General features: G+C 37.8%; 2 pseudogenes; one reads left to right on the forward strand and one right to left on the reverse strand.

Annotated features, from left to right (window-relative positions):
* Positions 1–6,414: 6,414 nt before the first annotated feature.
* Positions 6,415–7,065, reverse strand: LOC129073644 (triosephosphate isomerase-like; annotated as a pseudogene).
* A 9,414-nt stretch (positions 7,066–16,479) lies between these two features.
* On the forward strand, positions 16,480–23,340 carry LOC129073646 (60S ribosomal protein L13a-like; annotated as a pseudogene).
* Positions 23,341–24,267: the final 927 nt, after the last annotated feature.

Genomic DNA, 24,267 nt, shown 5'->3' on the forward strand with positions numbered 1-24,267 from the left:
CCTTGTCCTGTATTTATCATGCTACATTTGGTTTGTCACCTTTAAATAATATCATTTGATTATGACTAGTATTGACTTGGAAATCTATGAATTTATTCCTCCTCTGCTTATTTTTTAAAATTTTATAAATATTTTTACTTAGAAATGATTTTAGATTTTCAGAGTTACCATGTACACTTTACCCAAGTTCCCCTAATGTTAACATTTTAAATAATCATGGCACAATGATCTAAACTAAGATGTTAACTTTAAGCTTTATTTTGGATTTTATAGTGTACCCACTGTCATTTTTCTGTTCTAGAATCAAACCCAGGATACTATTGGCATTTAGTTCTCATGTCTGCTTACTTTCCTCCTTCCTGTCTGTGACAGTTTATCAGTGTTTCCTTGTCTTTTATGACCTTGAAAATATTGAAAAGTTTTGATTAAATATTTTGTTGAATGTCCCTAAATATTGGTTTGTCTGATATTTGATCACCATTAGACTTGTATGATGAGTTGGGAGAATATCATCGAATTCAAGAGGACCTTCTCATTGTATCATATTGGGGGCACATGATGTTAACATGATTTATTACAGTACTGATAGCATCAACATTGATCACTTAATTAATGTGGGTCTACTAGGTTTCTCCCCTGCAAAGTAAACTATTTTTCTTTATTCATACTTCATTTACAAGAAACAAGTCACTAAGTCCAGACTGCACTCAAGAGGAGGGGAACTATGCTGCATCTACCGGAAGGAGTATCAAAGAATCTATGGGAATATTTTAACACCACCCCAGTAACTAACAAATGTTTTGGGGAGATATTTTAAGACTATAAAAATATCCTTTTTCTCCTTAAAGCTTTGCTCAACACAGCAATTATTACTGTGGGATTCTAATTACTATTTTCCATTTTCCTGATTCTGTCTATGTGTCTTAATTGAAAAGTGAAACTTACCTAGACGTAAAATTCTCAACTCACTTTTTCTCCTTGAGCTTATTGAAACTATTGATCCTCAGTTATCTTGCTTTGTATGTTGCTGTTGAGATGCTTTCCTGATTTCCTTTTTATGTGAAGTGCAGTACATTTTTTTCTATCTTAAAGTCTAATACTTTTACTGGGATATATATTGGATTTCCTTTTCTGCAGTAAGTATCACAAGTATGTTTCAAAATGTATATTAGTCTTCCATTATTCCACACATTTTTCTGGGACTATAATTTTAATATTATTTGTATTCCATTATTTCTCTTCCTTTTCAGGAATTCCAATTTTATGTGTGGTATATCACCCTTGCTAATATTCCATCCATCATACTCTCTCCAATTTTTTTTAGCCCTTTATTTGTTTCACCTTCAGTCTCTTAGTTATTTTCTCTCTTCATGGACTCTCTTACCCCTTGAGAACCTTATAATTTAATCTTAATTTCTAAAATGATTCTCTTTTTCTCCATTGTTTTCTACCTTTAGACAATTTTCATCTTAAATGTTTCTTTTTGTCCATCTCTGTTTTCATTTTTGAACTTTTAATAAAAGATTTTTTTTCATATCTGCAACAGATTGTTTAAAGAAAATGAGTTTAGGTTGAAGTGTTATGTTAGAATTTCTCTTTTTATAGTTTTTTTCTCAGAAAAATTTTCATAAAATAAAATATTTCTGTTTACATTTTCAGTTTCCTTCTTTTACTGGATTTGTGTGGAGGTAGCCTTTCATATTTCAGTTTTGGGGGGAATGTCTAGTATTTTGCTGGATCAGCAATGACAGATAATTCTATTTAAGCAGGAGTGAGAGGACACTATAGTTGACTAAGTTATTAGTGAGAGCACTTTCCTCTACTGGTGCAGTGACTTGCTACTTAACACGTGGTTTATCTTTGACGGATATGGTTAGGTGTGTCTTCTGAGCTTGTGCTTTTTCTTTGGTTTTTGCAGCAACTTGTTTGAGGTCCCCCCAAAAAAGATCCTGGTCCCGGCTGTTGTAGCTCAGTGGATTGAGCACGGGTCTGCAAACCGAAAAGTCACAGGTTTGATTCCCAGTGAGAGCACATGCCTGTGTTGCAGGCCAGGTCCCCAGCTGGGTGCATGCAAGAGGCAACCAATAGATGTTTCTTTCACACATTGATATTTCCTTCCCTCCTTTCCCCCTCTCTAAAAATAAATAAATAAAATCTTTTAATAAACAGACTCTGAAATGGAGATGTGCATGTAAAGAATTTGTTGAGAAATTGTCTCAGATTATGGAAGGAGTGAAGTAAGTAATATCGGGCAGAAGAATAAGTTAAATGTAGTCACAACAAAGGCCTTAGCCAGTCCTGTCATGGGAGCATTCAGGATTTTCTTTCAGAGTCGCTATGCCTCACAGCAGAAGCCTGGAATTTATATTTTCTATGGAACCGTCATTGAGTGGAGGCTACCGTCAATGAAGGGATATGACCTTGATCAGAAAATTCTCTTTAGCTAAGAATATTTAATAGAGATAGAACCAGTTAAAAGCTGTCAGCTACCAGCCCTTTAACATCTGGGGAAATAAAAGTGGGATCTCTGCTACAAACCACTGATTCCATTACAGTCCACCTTATGCTATTCAGAAGCTATTTTTTGTTTGTTTGGTTTGTTTGTTTTTTACAATATGTTCTAGGAAAAGCCCCTCCCAACCTCACCCCAAGCCGCAGATTTGGGTCTTTTTGTTTTCCTAGAATGTCTTTCAAGATGAAATTAGATGGCACAACCTGCACTTCCCTCTGTTGCAGCTAGTCTCCAGGCCATAATATATTCATCTTCTCCCTCCTCTTAACTCCCTTCACTTTCACCTAATACTTCTGCTGGTCCAAGGAGCTCATATGGTGGGATAATCCAGAATTAGGTCCCTGGGGAATCTGAACCTCTCATCACCGTGCCCTTTTTTGGCCATGGTTGTTGCATTGGTTGATTTGTTGTCAATTTTGAGCAAGGGAGTACCAACAAATGCCTCTGGATCACTTGAATGTCAAATACATTTTTTGATGCCCCTCTTGGGTAACAATACCCCTACCTCTTTCTGATAACAGGACCAAAACCCCCGTTAGGCCTTGTGACTTCTTTTTCAGTCTAGTGGGCTCTTGGAACCAGAGATCTAAAGTGACTGGGTGGCAGCTGTAGCTTTACATATGATGAGATTCTTTCTATGTCCCCTAGTAAGGCATTTACCTCTGAGAACCAGGACCTCTAAACCTATACAGCTCAGGGATGTGGGAATGTAGAGTAAAAATTCATTCTTGGACCTAAGTATTCAACTTTGGTCACTCATTTCTGGTAATTCTTGCACTCTAGAAGACGCAGTCCTCATACTTCAATTATACTTTTGAAAAGCTATTCATCATTTATTAAGCCAGTAGCCTCTGGATGATGTGGAGAACAGAACCAGTCTACTACTCACTGCTCAGGACCACACCCTATTTACTGCAAATTAGATTTTTAAAAATTTTTTTATGTATTTATTTATTTTTAGAAAAAGGGGAAAGGAAGGAGAAAGAGAGGGAAAGAAAGACCAATGAGTGGTTGCCTCTCTCATGCTGCCCACTGGGGACCTGGCCCACAACCCAGGCACATGCCCTGACTGGGAATTGAACTAGTTGACTCTTTGGTTCACAGGCCAGCACTCAATCCACTGAGCCACACCAGCTGGAGCTGCAAATTAGATTTTTTGGTTCAATGAAATGCTCTTCATCACTCTATCAGCCTCACATAGTGGTGCTTCCTGCTGCCTTGAGATAGGAAAGATAACACGTACCTAGATTATGTTGATTCCACATCAAAATGAACTTCTTCCCCCTTCAGAGTTGGGGAGGTACCCATAGTACTCCATTTGGTAGTTCATAGTCACCAAGTAGCTAACTGATTTTTCTGAGAGGTGTTGCCATATGAGGGGGCTTATCAATGGCCTCTGTTTTTTTCTCTAACTAGTTGTACACGTCTAGGAAAAGTAGCTAGATTAGCCTGGAAAACCTATATTATTAGGCACATACATGCCTCCATCCCAGCCACTATTGCCATTATGCTCCTGTGCCCATTGTGTCAGCGTTGGAATAGCATAAACAAAGCTGTTTGGCCTCAGCAAGCAGAATCATTCTGTTTATTCGGTTGTTTAGTATCTCTTCCACAGTAGATGCTCTCTGGGGAATATTTGTATGTACTATGAAGATCTCCATACTTTGTATCCACTCTAGTAAAATCGTTCATATACCTCTTTCTCAGATTTCTTGGTCCCTGACCTTATCATCTGTTTCTCTCCAGGTCACTGACCAACAGCCATCCACCTCTAACCTGAATTCTTAGCTGAACCACTCTCTTTCTATGCAATGGAAATGGATAATTAATCCACTGATTCATGGGAGAATTTCCACTTGTTAATAACTTTCAAGGTAACTCTGGGTGAAACTATAGCTCAGCAGCAATACATCTTGGCTTGCCCCAATATATCAAGGTAACCATCTGAGAATCAATTTGGTCTTTTGAGGCCAGATGTATGCTGAGGGAAAGATGTCAATATAAGAGTGGTAGATGACATGAAGGCCTGGGTCACGTGCTTATGTGACTTACCGTGTTCTCTGGCCCTGCTCATACAAGATCCTTGGGTATACCACCTTCACCTTCTAACAAATTGCTCCTGGACCTGCTCTGTCTTATACTTAGTCTGATAAATTTTAGTTTAGGAAGGCAATTCTGACCAGGCACTTGATGTTCCAAAGTCAGGAGCTCTTTCTCTGGCAGGGTATATTGCACACCAGGAAGTTATTTTTTTCAGTAGTTTATAATTCTCTGCTGCAGAGAGCAAGGCCTTGCACTAAAAACTTAAGGGTATATGTTATTATTCCTGTATTAGAGTTTTCCATAAACTTCCCATTAACTCCATACCTCTTCCCATCTCAAACATCCTTAATATCACTGGCTGCTGAGTCATACAGTCCAAATGTTAGGAGTGCTTCCCTCGCAGGTTAGGCCTACTGAAGGGCCCGCTCCGGTTCCGGGATCCACTCAAAACGTGCATTCTGCTGCCATTTGGGCAGATGTATCTGTACGTAGCATGTTTTCAACTGGGTCAGACATTGAGAAATGTTTGGAAGTAAATTCAAACAAGTGCTTGAACTGCTGCATAATAGTGCCAAGCTGAGATTTAAATAATGTTATATAACATCACATGTCTTTTTCTAAATTTAAGATTATTATTATTTAATTGATGCGTTAATGGGAGTAAACAGCATTAATATATAAAATTTTAATATTTTTATTTAGTCTTACTGCTTTTTAATTTCTATTTTCAGGTTTTATAGTATCCATAATAGTTTAGTATAGTGGTATACCTATCTAATTTATAGGTAAAAATGTCTGTATTTAAAATATATTCCAAATTATTTTATGGATATGAATGTATGCCAGAATGGCTTAGAAGTCAACAGCAGGTGGAAAATAGTTGAAAACACATGAGTAAATGAGATAATCTACAAAAAACTCTAGAATGAGAGAAAAGGGAGGCCAAGGATAGAATCGGGGAAACATGAGCCTCATTAAGGGCCAAGAGATAAACACTACCCAGCATAAAAACCTGAGAGGACCGTTGGGAAGAGATATGCAGTGAGTGTATCACGAGAGACTTTCACTAGTACCAAGCACCATGCTTAGGAAGGTATTTCTTTGGAGTTGGCATTGAGAATTGGTTGTGACCTTATAAAGAGAGGATTTGGTGAATTGGCAGTGGCACAAAATAAATAAGTAGGAAGAAGTGAAATAGAACTATTTCCAATCTATTTCTCCATTCCCTTTATATTACCTATGTGTTTCCTTATATCATACATATAACTAAGCTTCAGTCACTGTAGTTTACTATAATTTTTTTTTTATTAAGCCTTATTTCAAGCTTCCAGACTATCATCATGCACTTCCCCCAGGCTTCTTTTCCTTATGCTCTTTGCCAGTTATTATTCTGCTTATGTTGTAAAGTTCATCTGAGATGACACTTCCATTTGGGAAATCTTTCTTTCTTCCTCCATTCACTGCCTCACTGTGTGTGTGTGTATGTGTGTGTGTGCGTGTGTGTTTTAGTGCCAGGACAACCCACATATACAACACACATAGTTGTTGGCACCAGGGTGGAGCAGGACCCCTGGCCTCTGAGGAGTAGACAGGGCTGTCTCTCAGCTCTTGGCCCCACAGTACAGGTTGGCAGAGAAGGATGGCTTCTCTTTCCTGCTTTCACTGCAGACTGAAGGGACCCATGAGCAAACTCTCCCCTTATAATGACTATAGTAAGGGGAGAAGGGATTTACCTGGCCCCAACCATTGCAGGGGAAGGTGCAAATTAAAAAAAGAAGAGGTACAGTTTGGATTAGGCCATGAGAGGGGGCAGGTGACACCATCAGAAGTATGTGAGGGGATTGGGGCAGTTATTGGACTTATGCGCTTTGTCTACCCTCCCGTAACAGGAGGGTAGGGGAGATGGATTGGGCTTGTTGTTTGACATTGATGATGCCCACAAATTTGGGTTTGAGGCATGTACCACATAAAAGGAAGTCATCCACATCAGATCGGCTTGCCAGCTCCTTGTAGGTTGCCCCAGTCACAGAACCTCCATAAATGATGCAGGTGGTCTGAGTCACTGGACTTAAGCCGTTCCCGGAGTTTTTCATGTACTTCCTGGGCCTGTTGGGGTGTTGCCGTCCTCCTTGTACCAATGGCCCACACAGGCTCATAGGCCAGCACAACCTTGTATCAGTCTTTCATGTTATCTATAATGACTTTGGTTTGTTCAAAAACAACCTTCTCATTGATGCCAGCTTCCCTCTTATCTAACTTCTACTCAATGTAGGAGATCATTTCGAGTCCCTCAGCCAGGGCATGGGCCACTTTCTACCCAATCAGTTCATCTGATTTTCCAAACAAGGCCTTCTTTCCAAGTGCATCAAGACCACCTATGTGGCTCCACAGTCTTTGATCATTCCGGGACTGGCCTTCCCAGTAAAGGCCCCATTAGTCACCCTGTAGCAGTTCGGGGCAGCCACAGCAATCTTGGGATCTAGCTTCTCTCTGGGGAAGTCAATGTAGGTAGTGGGAGTGGACAAGCCACCTAGGAGTCAGCCAGATGCAGTCGGAGTGCTGATGAGTTCCTCCAGACTCATCTTCCGTCTTCCAGTTTCCCTCATGAATAACTTCCTGGACGGCACCGTGGTGCTTGAGACAACACACTGAAGGCTGGGATCCTCCTTCACTGTTTTTATAAAACATGCTTGCACTTTTTAATATCACAGCCTAAACTGAACATTACTTAGCAATGTAAGTTCTTTCTCCCTGCTAGAATATGAGCTTCTTGTTAGGAGCCATAAGTAAAAACTAAGAACTTTCTACCTCTACCATGTTCACATTCTGTGCCCAGTCTGCCCACTGTTTTTTCCAATACCTTGTGTATCGTAGTTACTTGGTTAAGGGTAAACAAACTGAAATTCTAGCAATAGGTATAGTATATATTGAGGATCTAGCTCAGTTTATTGTCAGGAGTCCAAGAGATGTATAACATGACCAGTGAGTTAAGTCAAGATTTTTACAGTCAAGACACATATAAGTCACACTTGAGAAAGTTACAGTTTTATTATAAAAGTAGGTAAGTATCATGTAGATCAGGGATAAGAAAAATCAATTTGATTTTAAGAACCTGGAAAAGTCCTCATCGAGGAGATCACATTTGATCTCAAGGATGAGTAAGATTTGGATGGAAAGAGAGGGAGAAGGTGTTTTCAGTGAGGGAAACATGGTGAGCAAATTAATTAAAGCAAGTGCACAGAGGAGGAGTGAAGGAATATATATTCCTTCACTTCATCGCCAAGTGCGCTGAAGTGAGAGGAAGAAACATGGTGATAGATAAGATACAGGCCGAATGGAGCATCCAGAACACCAAAATAGGGAAAATCAATTTGATTTGGAAACCACTGAGGGAGGATTGCAAATTCTTGAGCAAAGGAATGTCATTTTTTCACTCATTCAACAAATATTTCTGGAGCACTAAAAGGGCCAGACACTGCTCAAGGTATTAGAAATAAAGGAATGAACATAACAAAGAAACCCCTTCATCTCATGGTGGACATTCAGGTTGTTTCATTGTCTTGGTTATTGTGAATGTTGTTGCAAAGAACAGGGGAGTGCAGATTTCTTCGAAATAGTATTTTCATTTTCTTTGGCTAGATACTCAGAAGTATCTATAAACATAAATATATATTTCTCACATTACACACACACACACACATACACACACACAAAGCCCTCACTTAAAGCTGTCACTAGGTTCTTGGGAACTGTGACTTTAAGCAAAACAGTATATAATGAAACCAATTTTACCCTAGTCTAATTATTATAAAGAGTTGAATTCTTACAGCATATTTCTTGTCACAAAACATCACCTGGCTTAAAAATAATGACCTAAAACCCTTCTAATATTAAACATTAAAGTAAATGTGAGCTATACATATGTTTAAGAAAGATTAATGAAAACATATAAGATAATGATTTTCCAAACTGCTTAGTCCAGTTTAGGGTCATGAAGAGCCAGAGCCTCTCCCAGCAGCTCCAGGAGTAAGGTGGGGCCCCACCCTGGACAGGGTGCCCTTCTATTGCAGGGCAGTCACACCCTGACCCAGGCTGGGGCAATTCAGACATGCCAGTTCACTTCATGTGCACAGTTTCGGGATGTGGGAGAAAACCAGAGTCCCCAAAGAAAGCCCAGGCAAACAAAGGGAGAATTTGCAAACTCCACATAGAAAGTGGCCTCAGCTGGGAATTAATTGTTTTTCTCCTTAACATGATAACAAAATGATGTTGAACAAAACAAATTTACTAGAGGACCTGCTGTGTGTATTATATATAATAATTATGTATATATACATTTATAAAAAAATACATATAATAGAATATTATTCATCCATAAAAAAGGAAATAAATCCTGCCATTTTATAATATAGATGGACTTTGATGCATTATGCTACATGAGATAAATCAGAGAGGAAGACAAATATGGCATGCTAATATACACACACACGTGTGTGTGTGTGTGTGTGTGTGTGTGTGTGTGATCTAAAAAAGCTGAACTCAGAAACAGAAAGTAGAATGGTTGTTGTCAGAGGCTGAGGACTGAGGGAAATGGGGTGATGTTGGTCAAAGCATACAAACTTCCAGTTAACTGTAATGGCTATAGTTAACAAACTGTTTTATATATTTGAAAGTTGCTAAGAGAATAAATATTAAAAGATCTCACCACACACAGCAAAAGGGTGATTATGAGAGATGATGGAGGTGTTAACCAATTTACTGCTATAATCATTTCACAATGCATATGTGTATCCAATCATCACATTGTGCAGCTTAAATTTATACAATGTTGTGTGCTGATTATATCTCAATGAAGCTGAAAAGAAAATAATGGAACATCCAAGCATGTAGGCTCCTGAGGCTGGAGGAACAGGCAGCAAAGTTCTGAAACAAATTCTGGAGACCTCACTGCTGCTAGGAGGAGGAACTGGATGAGGTAGGGGTGGGGGATGTCAGGTGGTTCGCACTGGAACTGCACATTTAGGTCGTTGTGGCCTCCGACAGTGGCAGACCTCCCAGTAGGGCCCTGGGGCCCTAGTCTGAAGCCAGCAGAGCTGACTCAGGGCCTTCTGCCTCCCAGCAGGCAGGCAAGAGGCTAACAGCCTTGAGCGGGTACAGCTCACTCCCCCTTTGGCCTCAGGCAGTTTGTCCCCGGCACAGCCTTTGGGCCCAGCCCAGTTCACCCTACTTGTCACTGTAACTCTAAGTGGGACGTTGAGGGAGGCCTAAACAAGAATTGGGTTTTGCTTGATAAGCATGTGAGCCCAGCTGCTTAGGAGTCTGGGACGAAGAGCCTGGGGCACCCAGGTGTTTCTCATCCTGGGCATTTAATTATTGTGTAGATTTTTGCTTGTGGGTATAAACATATTTCTTTTTAATATTACTAAGTTAAAATGCTAGCTCCAACATAATGCCACTTTTCTAAGGGAATATGATAAATAATCCTGTAAGGATGTACATTAAAATGATATTTAGTAGTTATTTAGTAGCTACTCAGTCTGCATATTTTTTAATTTTAATTTTCTTTTATACATTTCTGATTTTTATATCTTCTTTGTTCCAGTTTTTATTCTATTAGCATGTATAAAAGTAACACTTTCATAATAACAACTTTTCATTTAGATTCATAAGAAACTAGAGAATCCTGCCATTATTTCTTATCTATAAAGCTACCTTCACTTACTGTTTTTATGCCAGTGTCAAAATGACTTATCCAGAGTCAGATTGGCTTGATTCAGCACCTGATCCTCGGGTTTGAAAGCCAGCTTGAAACAGTGTGATGGAATCAGAGGTTGTTGCTTCCTTAGAAGAGGAGACAGCCTCTTTCGCCCAAACACTGAGGGCTGGAAGTGGCCAGTCATAGTCAACCCACTTCACCTTCTCTGGAAGTGCTTTGACTTGGGGCCCATTTGGAGCTCCAGCAGGAACCTCGACGAGTGAGTAATGAAGTGAGCAACCAGCTATAATAAGCCCAGGGATGTCCACATACATGAGTGGAAGTGAAAGTAGGTAGAAGAAAAAAATGCAGAATAGAACCAGAGAGAGTTGCTCTAAGTAGAGAAGGATGTAGAGAAGATGGACAAATATAGGAAACAAAATAGGAATAGACCTAGAGATGGGAGCAGGGAAAATAGAAAGAAAGATAGAAGTGGAGATAAAAATGAGGAAAAATGATGGATACCTCCAATTTCATATAACTTAAAAGAAGTGGAAAAACACTAAGGTTGATCTTGGTGGTGACTACATTATACAGGTTTATAAATAGGTAAAAATTTGTTGGACCATACATGTATGATTTGTATACTGTGTTACATGTGTGTTATATCTTAGTGTTTAAAAATACATCAAGCTCTAGCTGTGAGCTCAGATTCTGAGGGCTGAAAGGTCCCTGGTAATTAGAAAGGGAAGTCACGGTGAATCCATTTACACTAATAGGGAACAAAATATAAACAAACAAAGCAACAGAAGAGTAAAACTATGACTTTCCAAGAAAGAAGTACCAATTGGCAATTATTTTTCTTCCTTGCACCTCAGGCTTAGCTTTCATCTTAATCATCAAGATTATAAATAGAAATAATTGATATTTATATCAATTATATAAATATATCCAAATGTTGATATTTATATCAGTATAAATAAAAAAATCTGATTTAGAGCATCAAAATACTTGAAGCAAAACAATTTAAAGATTTTTTTTATCCAGACTGGAAAATATTATAGATTCTCTTGGATAAAGAAATTACAGAGAGATCCAAGATGACAACAGAGCAGGTGAAAGCTACAATAACCTCCTCCCGGGACCAAACTGGAATTACAACTATATTATATAAAAATCATCATGAATAAACAACTAAAGACTACCTGGAGAGAAGACTTATAACCAAGGACTTGGAGAAGAAATCACATTATCACATTGAATCTACCACTTACACAGGGCTCCGGTGGATGGAGGGCAGGGTGGACTAGAACTGTATGAGGAGATCTGGGATTGGTGAATCTGGGGAGAGAGGGAGGGTCAGCTGCCAGTATCCCTGTGCTCAGTCATTCCCCATACTGAAGAAGCCATCTTTCTCAGGCAGAGTGCTCCCTTCCATGCGTCATTCAGCCCGGAAGGAATGAGAGCCCCCCCTGCAGAAATCCCTCCTGCCCTGCTCTGTGTAGTTTAAGCTCTACTGAAGAGTATAGCCAGAGCTATACCTTGATATAGCCAATGATACCTTGGACAAGGGTTTGATCTCCAAAACATATAAAGAACTCACATTACTCCACTCCAAGAAGACAAACAATCCAATTAAAAAATGGGCAAAGGACCTGAACAGACACTTCTCCAAGGAAGAGATACAGAGGGCCCAGAGACATATGAAAGGATACTCAGCATCACTAGCCATCAGAGAAATGCTAATTAAAACCACAATTAGATACCACCTCACATCGATCAGAAAGGCCATCATAAACAAATCAGCAAACAAGGGGTGCTGATGAGGCTGAAGAGAAAAGGGAACCCTAGTATACTGTTGGTAGGAATGAAGACTGGTGCAGCCACCCTGGAAAACAGTTTGGAATTTCCTCAAAAAGATAAAAATGGAACTGCCTTTTGACCCAGTGATTCCACTGCTGTGATTATATCCTAAGAATCCCAAAACACCAATTCAGAAAGAACCTATGCACCCCAATGTTCATGGCAGCACAATTTACAATAGCCAATTGCTGGAAGGAGCCTAGGTGCCCATCAGTAAATGAATGGATCAAAAAATTATGGTACATTTACACAATGGAATACTACACAGCAGAAAGAAAGAGCTATTACCCTTCGTGACAGCAAGGATGGAACTGGAGAGCATTATACTAAGTGAAATAATCCAGGGGATGAAAGACAAATACCGTATGATCTCACCTATAAGTGGAACCTAATCAACAAAACAAACAAGCAAGGAAAATATAACCAGCAATATTTAAAGAAAAAAGAAACCAATAGAATCAAGAGGGAAGGAGGAAGGGAGGGGCAGGGAAAGGAAAGGGAAGGGTCAAGTTAAGGAACATGTATAAAGTACCCATGGACAAAGCCAAAGTGGGAAAGATGGTGGTGGGAAAATTGAGACAAATGTATTTCAACAATTAAAAAAAAGAAAGAATTTAAAATAAAATAAAATAAAATAAAGTAAAATAAAATAAAATAAAATTATCTTGGTTATGTTCCTTTGCATTTCCATATCAGTCTTAGAATCAGTGTGTTTATTGCTATTAAGGTCCTGTTAGGGTAGTGATTGGAATTACATTAAATTTATAGATCAATTTTGGAAGATTGAGATCTTTACAATCTTGGGTCTTCCAATTCATGGACATGGTCTGACCATGTATTTAGGTTTTATTTTATTTCTTCCATCAGTAGTTTTTGATTTCTAGTATACAGAGATTACACATGTTTTTAAAAAAAATATTTATACAAAAGTACTTTTTTTGGGAGTGTTGTAAATGGTATTGTTGTTTCAAATTTTATTTTCAAAATTCATTATTAGTATCATTAGTCACCATTCTAAATAAAATTATTATTTGGGGGGGGAATACAAGAGATCAATGAATCCATGAGTTACTCCTTGGAAAGATAAACAAGACTGACAAACCTTTAATCAGACTCATCAAGAAAAAAAGACAGATGACCTGAATAAATGAAATCAGTCCTGAAAGAAGAGAAGTAACAACTAACACCAAAGAATGCAGAAGATTGTAAGCAAATGTTACAAACAACTATATGCCAACAAACTGGACAATCTTGACAAAATGGATAAATTACTAGAAACATACAATCTTCCAAAATCAGGGAAGAATCAGAAAATTTGTACAGACATATTACATCTAGTGAAACTGAAGCAGTAATTTAAAGAAAACTCCCAACATATGAAAGCCCTGGACCAGATGGCTTCTCAGGTGAATTTTACCAAATATTCTGAAAACTAACACCTTTCCTTCTCAAACTATTCTAAAAAATTCAAGAGGAGGGAGAGCTCACAATCTCATTTTATCAGGCCAGCATTATACTAATTCCAAAACCATAGAAAAACACTACAAAAAAAAAAGAAAATTATAAGCCAATATCTCTGATGAACATAGATGCTAAAATCCTCAGTAAAATATTAGCAAACCAAATACAGAAAAACATCAAAAAAAATCACACACCATGATGAAGTGAGCTGTATTGAGGGATGCAAAGTTGGTACAATATGTGCAAATCAATAAATATGATATACCACATACACAAAATGAATGATAAAAACCACATATGTATTTCAATAGATGCAGGAAAACATTTCATAAAATCCAGCACCCAATTATGAAAAAAAAAAAACTCAGCAAAGTGTGAATAGAGGGAATATACCTTATCATAATAAAGCCATATATGACAAAGCCACTGCCAGCATTATACTTAACATACTTAACAATCTCAAGCATCCCCTTAAGATTGATAACAAAACAGGGATGTCTGTTTTCACCACTCTCATTAAATATAGTACTGGAAGTCCTAGCCATAGGAATCAGACAGGAAGAAGAAATAAAAGGCATCCAAATTGTAATGGAAGAAGTAAAATTGTCATTATTTGCAGATCACATGATACTGTATATAAAGACCCCTAAAAATTCCACCAAGAAACTCCTAGAACTGATAGATGAAATCAGTAAAGTGGCAGGATACAAAATTAAAGTCCAGAAATCAGTTGCATTTTTATATGCTAATAATGAATTATCAGAAAGAGAAATTAAAGAATCTAATTCACAATTGCTTCAAAAAGAATAAAATACCTAGGAATAAATTTAACCAAGAATGTAAAGACCTATACTTGAAAATTATAAGTCACTGAAGAAAGAAATTGAAGAAGATAAAAATAAGTGGAAGCATATACTATGTTTATGGATAGGAAGAATTAATATCATTAAAATACCCATACTATCCAAAGCAATCTATGGATTCAAAACAATTCCTATCAAGATACCAAGGACATATTTTGCAGAACTAAAATAAATATTCCAAATATGTATATGGAAACACCAGAAAAATTGCAAACAGAAACAGTGATCTTGAGAAAGAAAAACACTGTTGGAGGAATAGCACTACCTAATATCAAACTATACTACAAGACCATAGTAATCAAAACAGTTTGGTATGGGCATAGAAACAGGTATATAGATCAATAGAACAGAATGGAGAACCCAGAAATAAATCCACACCTTTTTAGTCAATTAATATTTGACAGAGGAGGCAAAAACATATAATGAGCTAATGATAGTTTATTCACTAAATGGTGTTGGGAAAATTGGACAGACACATGCAGAAAATTGAAAGTAGACACCCTTCTTACGCCACACACAAAGATCAATTCAGAATGAATAAAGACCTAAATGTTAGACTTAAAACTATAAATATCCAAGAAGAAAGCAGAGACAGTAAAATTCCAAACACTGCTCATACCCATGTTTTCTGATATCTCCTCAGGCAAGGGAAACAAAAGAAAAACTAAACAGATGGGATGATATCAAACTAAAAATTTTTGCACAGCAAGAAAACCACCAACAAAATAAAAAGACAACCCACCAAATGAGAGAACATATTCACTGATTCATCTGTTAAGGGGTTAACATCGAAAATTTATAAAGTACTTCTATAGCATGGACAGAGGACCTGAATAGACGACCCTGCTCCAAACAGGACATGCAGCTGACCAACAGACACAAAAAGATGCAACATCACTAATCATCAGAGAAATGCAAATTAAAGCCACAATGAGATATCACCTTATGCCTGATGGAATGGCTATCACCAATAAATCAACAAACAACAGAAGTGGAATTGTTGGACTTAAGGTAGTTACGTTTTTAATTTGTTTTAGGGAACTCCGTACTGCTTTCCACAGTGGCTGCACCAATCTGCATTCCCGCCAACAGTACACAAGGGTTCCCCTTTCTCCAACTCTTCTTCCTTAAGAAAATGTCTACATATCTTTAAAGATCAGGGTCAAATGTCTTCTGGGTAATCTGTAATAAAACAATCTGCTATTATTTTTTCTTTCAAATGTGTGCACACACATGCTTTTTATATGCATGCTGGGCCTAATTGTAGAATATTTTAATATGATTGTTCTGTTCAGCATATGGCTATATCTTTGTACCTAAATTTGGAAACTCCCCTGGAGGAGTGGGTATTTTTACTGTGAATCATGTACGGCAGACATAAGCCCTCCGACAAGAAGTCAGTCTTCTCTCTCCCACAGTCTTGGATATAGATCTCCTTGGACTGAGCCATGCTTAGATTTCCTGGTGACTGGGAAAAGACAAGATCTGCTTCTCAGAGGTGGACTCGGAGATAGGTAAGGAGGTCTCACTGTCCAGAACCATAAATGCAAGATGAGCAATCCATTCATATAAACCAGATCAGCAGCCTTCAGACCATTGCAGCAACCTAATCTGTCACAATCAACTATGAGAGGCATGGCAATTAACGCCTTCCTAGTAACGAAGTACTGTAGCTTAATATGATTTACTTTTTTATGTAATTAGAGTGGATTCCACTTTATCTTAATAATACCTTCCGCAGTCCCTTACATGATGAAATGCTATCTTGAATGAGAGAAGAATGAAGAGGAATCATAGCTAAGGTAACAGAGAAGTGCACATTCATTACATGGGGAAGCTCATGGGGGTGTGTCACAGTCGACATTTTCTGCCAACTTTCTTTCTCAGTGGGGAGAAAGGCTTGAGAGCAACTGTCCTAGTTGTATATTACTGGATTTCTTTTCCCTGTAGTATTTCCAAGTCTAGTAAAGACATGTACAAATGATCCCTTAATCTTCTCTATGCTTCAAGGAATCGTTCGGGCCAGAGTGAATGGGAGAACAATGCTTTCTTGTAGTCATCATGGCTTTGGCAGCAGTGATGGCTACTTCCTGAGGGGAACAATGAGGATCTGGGAACAGGTTTGTGGGCTGAGAAGATTTGTTTCTCCCACAAGATTTGCTTTCCTCCACCAAAATAAAGTGTTATTTTATTGTGGAAAAGGCAGTTTTGTTACAGCAAGCTTTTTAACACCCCCAGGCAAATTAAGTCATCCCCATCTGTTCTCCCATACTTCTGAATGTATGATTATACTCTAGATGCTATCACTTCGCATTCTAATTATTTGTTTACATGACTGCCTCCCAGTATACTGAGAAGTCACAGCAAACATGGATGGGGCCTTATATTGCTTTGCTTTACTATTGCTTACTAGGCATTGTAATAAGCACTATCAGCTCTTCGTCAATGAGTCAACATGACCAGAAAAGCAAACATCACATTAAATTTACTCTTTTTCATTGTCTTGATTTTTATGATAATGCTCTTAGTCTAAGACATTATTCTTTATTCCACATCTTTAATCATACATGGTACACAAGGGGTGCACAAACATTTGTTAATTTATCATCTATGCCATACCAGAATGCAAAATGTAACATAGTGAATAAAGCAATGAGTAATACACAGAGTTATCTGAACCTCAGATTTGATAGTATCAGCACTTGAAAAATTTATTCATGACCTACTAAATAAAACTCAAGCTCTTCAATTTGGCATTTTTTAGGATACTTTCTGTAATTTCTACACTACCACATTCTACTCCCACCATGTATTTTGTATGCTAGATAATCTGGCCTAATATAAACCAGAGTCTCAGAGGCTTCTCTCCCAGTACCCTTCTCTTTTCTGCCTTCTTACTCTCTCTAGATTATTTTACTCAGGTCCAAGTCTTTAAAACAAATTTCATATAATTATATATATATATATATAATTTGCTTATACACACACACACACACACACATATATATACACACACACACTAATGACTCCTAATCTTTACTATGTCTTTTATATTCAATTGCCTGTTCAACATCTCCACTTAGAGAACTAAGCATCTCAAACATGACATGGATAAAATAAAACATATTTCCATATCCAGACCTTGCTCCCCTGCCTTTCCCAAGAAAGCATCCCTCCTTTAGTCTCGTTCAACTCAGATGCTGAAGGTAAAAAAATCTAGGCATTTTCCTTGCTAGCTCTTTTTACCCCCCTCACATCTCCCTCTCAAATGTAAATTATCAGCAAGTTCTGTTGGCTCATCCTCTAAAAATAACCCAATTGCATCTATATTTCTCCATGTCCACTACTATCCTCTTCATTCTGAACTACTGTGATATCCTCTTAGCTGGTCTCCCCACTTCCGCCCTTACCCTTCATGATCCATTTACTGAACAATTTATAGAGTGTTCCTTTTTAAAATGTAAATAAAGCAATGCTATTTCCTGGCTTTAAAAAACTCTAGTTTTGTTGGCAGAATAATGGTCTCCCCAAAGATATTCTTATCCGAAATCCTCAAAAGTTGTTCATATGCTATGATGTTACATGGCAAGGTGGGGGGGAAGGGGGGCGGGGGATTAAATAATCATGGATTATCCAACTGGCCCAATGGAATTTTTTAAATGTTGAAAAAAGAAGCAGAAGAATCAGAATCAGAGTTATATAATGTGGGAGAGATTTAACTGGCCATTTTGGTCTTTGGAGATGGAAGAGGGGCATTAGCCAAGACATGCAGACAGACTCAAGAAGATGGAAAGGCAAAGAAATAGATTTTCCGGTACAGCCTCCAGAAGGGATGTTGACACCTTAATTTTAGCCCAGAGAGACTCACTTCAGAATTCTAAGCCCCAGAACTGTGAGAGAATAAATTTATGTTGTTTTAAACCACTGAGTTTATAGCAATTTGTTACAATAGCAATAAGAAACTAATAGCCCCTCCTAAGGCTTCTCATTGCATTGAAAATTAAATGCAAACTCCATAGTGTATGTTACAAACCCTAGAAGGTCAACTTTTCAATCTCATGACCTTTTCCCTGCCTTTTATGGGTTCCTCAAATAAGCAAAGGTTATTCTCGCTCTAAGAAATTTTCACTACCTCCCCTCTTTTTTTAACATGCTCTTTCCCAAACTTCATCACTGGTTTTTTGCCGCTCATTTCTCAGCTTAACTGTTCACCTTTCCTATAGACATTTTCCAACCATCTGATCTAATGTAACTCACAATGATGCTTTATCACATTGTTCTTTTTTATCCTCAGTATTCCCACTTACTAGTTTTTGCTTTTTTCCTGCAAAATATGTATTATTTCCTTCAATAAATGTATTTATTTATATCTGCTTCTCCAATCTCCTCTATAAGAATGTAAGCTCCATGAAACAGAATGCATAACTGTGATGACACATAGTTGTTGGTTCTCAAAGAGGCTCCCATACACAGAGCACAAGGAGAAACCAAAGAAAGAGGAAGATTGCTCCAGACTGGTAGGTAGCAGTTTTAATAAGCAAGGGAACTTATCAGGCTTGTCTTTGGTAGCCACAAGACAAGGAGATCTCTACACCTGCCTGCTAGAATCTTCAAAGATTGTGTAGAGGCCTTAACTCAGTTCAGCCGTATTTACATGGTCTCACCAGCACTGTTTCAAGACTTCATCCTTGAAAAGGGCTCCCACTGTGAGAACAGTGGGCAGAACATACATTCCAAAGACAGGGAAGGGAGTGAGGACTTGGTCCAGTTCATGTATCAGCCAGGAGTGACGTCTTCCAGATGATCTCCTTCAACAATAGTAGGCACTAGAAAGTACTTACTGTATGAATGTATGAATAAGTGATGCAATAAATGGCAACCATTTTGTAGTACAATATAAAAGTTTTCATAAATTTGTAAGAAATAAATTTAGAACGAGAAATGAGCTATATGAATTTCTTTTCACTGAGTTCATAACTGACCCTACATTGTTTCATGACTAAGCAGTGAGCTAAAAACAACATTCGTCATTTTTCCACAGTTCCTTTGTTATACCCTTTTCCCCAACAAGTCTTAACAAGCCCTCATTATGGGAGAGAGTTTCCCTGTGGTGCCATATCAGCACAGACATGGCCCTGGATTATCATAGAAATGTATTCCTTACCTGAAATAATTACATTGTTCTATAATTTAATTCCAAGACAGAGATTTTTTTTTCTGATTTGTTCTTTGCTGTGTCCTCAGGGTACATCTTGGAAATGAGGTTGCTATCAAACTGAGGAGAATAAGACTTATTCCCATGAATGCCGGAGGACTATACAAGGCAAAAATTGAGACTCAAGAGGTGTTAATAAGTAACAAGAGCTTGGGAGATGGGTTTGTCCTAGGGAAGTTGGATAGACCTTGATCAGAGCATTAAAGAAGGGGTAGGATTTGGTTACATGGAGGGACACAGAGAAGGTAACGCAGGTAGAGTAAAAAGCACCAAATGAAGAAAGAAAGGGACTTACTCAGAGAACTGTGAAGAGAAGGGCTTGACTTAGGGGTGGTACATGGTAAGCACAGGATATAATGGGATAAAGTGGACTCAAATGATATAGAGTTAGAAAAATCAAGATAATTAACCAAACAAATTGAAACTTGAGATTGATGAGCAATATGGATTCGTAACACTAAGATTATGGAGGAGTCCTAAATAAGGAGGTATTTTGAGAAAAGTCTTTTGAGAATCAAGACAAATATAAAGGTATCTAAGTTATCATATTAAAGGCATTATAAATACAATTTCAAAGAAAGATTCTAGAAATTATATGACTTTTAAAAGAGGTGGGAAATGTGCTGCTCTACAACCTCTGTTTACATCCCACCTCTCTTCTGAGGCAAAAAAAAATCCTAGCTCATTTCCCACTTTCTCTACAAAGCCTTTGCTGACCAACTCAGTGGGATGTTTTTCTTCCCACTTAGTTAGGACTTTATATTCAGATTGTTGAGGAAGATAAATTAACTCGTGAGTTAAAGTCAAAATATGACCCTTAATATTTGTTTGGAAATGGGTATTTGCCTTAAGGATTTTTATTACAGTTCTTATTTTTCAATTTTTGAAGTTCCTTAAACTCTTTCCTTTAACCTAAAGTCTATTGTATAAGCACTAATCTAATTACTGTAATTCATTTGTATCAATTCTGAATTCAAGAGAAACAGAAATTTACCAAAAATATGAGGTCTGTCCAGAAAATGTACAACCATTGTTAATATAACAAAAACAGTTTGCGTGACATCACTAAACTGGCAGCCAAGGAGAGTGGACTGGAGTGTGCATGCGTGAACAATGATGACTTCACTGTACTGGTCAGTGGGGGTGGTAGATGCTGCTGAGTGAGCATGTGTACTGTGTGGCCACCACATTCAAAATGACTGAGCGAGTAGAACAATAAATCTGTGTCAAATTTCACATTAAGCTTGAACATTCTTCCACAGAACTATTCAGATGATTCAGAAGGCCAAAGGTATGGGAAACTGGTGATTGGCAGCTTCATCATGACAATGGGCCTGCTCATGCATCACGTCTTGTGCAGAGTTTTTTGGTAAGTTTTTTGGCAAAACATCAAATCACCCAGGGGACTCAGTCCCCGCCAACCTCCATAGCCCAGATTTGGCACCGTGGGGCTTCTGGCTTTTTCTAAAACTAAAATCACCTTTGAAAGGGAAGAGATTTCAGACTGTTGATGAGATTCAGGAAAATACAACAGAACAGTTGGTGGCAACTGGGAGAACTGTGTGAAGTCCAAGGTACCTACTTTGAAGGGGACAGAGGCGTCATTGTCCTATGTACAATGTTTCTTGTGTCTTGTATCTTCTTTAATAAATGTCTCTATTTTTCATATTACATGGCTTGATACTTTCTGAATAGACCTTGGATATAAGTAAGGCACACTTTTGTAATAAAATTAGTGCAGTTTTGGAAAAATCTTTGAATAATGTTTGCCATATAATTTATAAGTTAACAGATGAAATTGGTTATTAACCTCTACAATGAAATAGTGTTTCAAATTTATGTGTTGGACATTTCCTAAAAATTAAACAAATTATATGAGAAAGGAACATAGTTTCAAATCATTTTTTAAACTCCTAAAGTAATTTTAGGGAGCTTTCTAGTTTCTCTTCTGATTTTTAGAGAAGTTAAATATCAATGTAAAACTTGTATCTGTCTGATTACTTATTATCAACTTGGGAAATTAAATCCTAATACACAATTTTCTGTTACCGGAATGAATTGCCAAGTATTTGAGTATCCAGAGTTGGGTAGACTAAAGAATATTTATTCCATGCATGCCATTTATGTCCACTCTATTGGTCATCCTTCTTTAGGATCATATTAGTCCTCATTATATATATATTTTCAGCCCAGAAAATTGCTCCAAAGTTGGCATTGCTTGCTGGTGCAGGTCTGCTTTATCAACAAGCCAATCTCACCACACAGTTTTAAATATTTGTTGATAAATGATGCTAATGAAATGTCAGAGAAGCAGAATCTAATATCTGTAGCTCATTCACCTCTAGAAATAAAAATAAATGTTAAAACTTTAATTCTTCAGTTTAATATCATAACTCTCAGGTGATATTTTAAATCTGTCAAGATGTGACGATATTTGGATTGTGTATAGGGGAAAAAAAGCATGTGTTTTTTAGATAACTATTTCTACATCAGAACTAAAAAACTTCCTTCCATCCTTGCATATGTCTAAGTCTTGTTCATTTTTCAGAAATTTAAAACTAATATCATGAATTATTTATACCAATTTGAAGTTTTCATTAATTTGATCATTAAAAAAAAAGTTTAACTAAACACATGATTTTTCTATTTATATTTCAAAGAGGGTAAACTTGTTAGTAGATTGGGTTTATTAATTCCTTAAAAAAATATTTATTAAGATATCTATGTAACAGTATTGGGTATATGAAGCAATAAAGGAAGTATGTTATAATATAAAACAACATAAATAATAGTATAATAATTATATTTATTCAAAAATATTTTATGAGTATATACTTAATAAGTAGTCATAACTAAATTTCATCTTCTGTAGCTCACAAGTAGGAGAGGTTATATTGTCCTGGTATCATTACAAATTTACTAATACTCTATAGAGCTTGTAGTTAATGGATAAACACTTTCAAAACTTCAGAAGGCTGAAATTTAAAAAATCATTTTACTTCCCTAGGTGACTGCCAAAGATCGTAGAGAGGCAGGTCCTGGTTCTCAATGGCCAAGGCCACCTCTTGGGCCGCCGGGTGGAGTTGTGGCCAAGCAGGTACTGCTGGGCCAGAAGCTGATGGTTGTACACTGTGAGGGCATCGACATTTCTGGCAATTTCTACAGAAACAAGCTGAAGTACCTGGCCTTCCTCTGCAAGCAGATGAACACCAAGCCATCACACCCCCCTGACCATGGCCAGGCCCCCAGACGCACCGCTGGGAGGGCCATGCGGGGAGGCCTGCTGCCCTGCAAAAGGAAGTGAGACAGGGTCACCTTGGACCACACTGAGGTGTTTGATGGGATCCCACCACGCTATGACAAGAAAAAGCGAATGGTAGTCCCTGCAGCCCCCAAGGTTGTGCACCTGAAGCCTGCCTACCTAGGGCACCTGGCCCATAAGGTTGGCTGAAAGTACCAGGCAGTCCCAGAGACTCCGGAGCAGAAGAGGAAGGAGAAGGCCAGGTTCCATAACCGGGAGAAAAAGCAGCTCATGAGGCTGCAGAAACACGCTGAAAAGGACATAGAGAAGAAAACTGACAGATGCACAGAGGTTCTCAAGACTCGGGTTCTTAGTGTAAGGTCAATAGCATTGACTGTTAATTTCTCATGCTTGGCCTGGCCTATGCTTCCTCCATCACTGCCCTAGAATGTGGGGGACCCCCAGGGGCTGTTGGTCTGGGGTCACAAGTGCCCTGGGCCTGAGGAGGCTGGAAGCACAGATGGGGCCTTAGTCACTGTTGTTTAAGAAACGCCTTTTAAATAGCACATATGGCTCTAAGAGCTGTACAGTAGAATTTGCCAGTGACCTACTCACTCATGAGTTTTGGAAAATCAACACTTGCCACAGCTAGTTCCCTTTCAATAGTTACAAGTAAGCTGGAAAACTCCCCACATGGGAGTTTAAACTGCCCACATGGTCAGATACTCTACTCCTCAGCTCTTAGGATGCAAGGGAATGCTTGGGGCAGGATGAACCTAGCATTGCACAAGGGCACTAACAGATGCATAGACTGGGGCTGACAGCCACAGAGTCACAGGCCTTGCCCTTGCATATTCCTGTACCTTTTGATCAGAAGTGAATAAATTATTTTTAAAGAAAAAAAAATTTTAGAAATATGTGTAGCGATTTCTTTATGACTTTATAATAAAAAAGACAGTATGTTTAAAAATATTTCTTAAGGAAATATTTACTTATTAACTATTCCAACTCTTTAAAATCAAACACATTTCACAAACATTAAAATGATAATAAAGGAATATTATGAACAACTCTATGCCAATTAATTTGATAACATAGATGAAATGGACAAATTCCTTGAAAGACAGTCTGCCAAACTTACCCAAAAGGAAATAAACACACTTGGATTAGTTTATATCTATTAAATAAATTGAATTAATGATTAATAACCTTTCAAAAATAAGAAAGTGCCACACCTAGATAGGTTCAACCCAGATGAATTCTACCAAATATTTAAAAAGGAATTTATACCAATTCTCTACAATCCATTTCAGACCATAGAAGCATTGGGAGTACTTTCTAATTCACTGTATGAGATCAGCATTACTTTACTAC

This window comes from Pteronotus mesoamericanus, unplaced genomic scaffold (genome assembly GCF_021234165.1).
Source record: "Pteronotus mesoamericanus isolate MK-2021 breed Mesoamerican mustached bat unplaced genomic scaffold, CSHL_Meso_final contig_42, whole genome shotgun sequence".
In the NCBI taxonomy this organism is placed as follows: domain Eukaryota; kingdom Metazoa; phylum Chordata; class Mammalia; order Chiroptera; family Mormoopidae; genus Pteronotus; species Pteronotus mesoamericanus.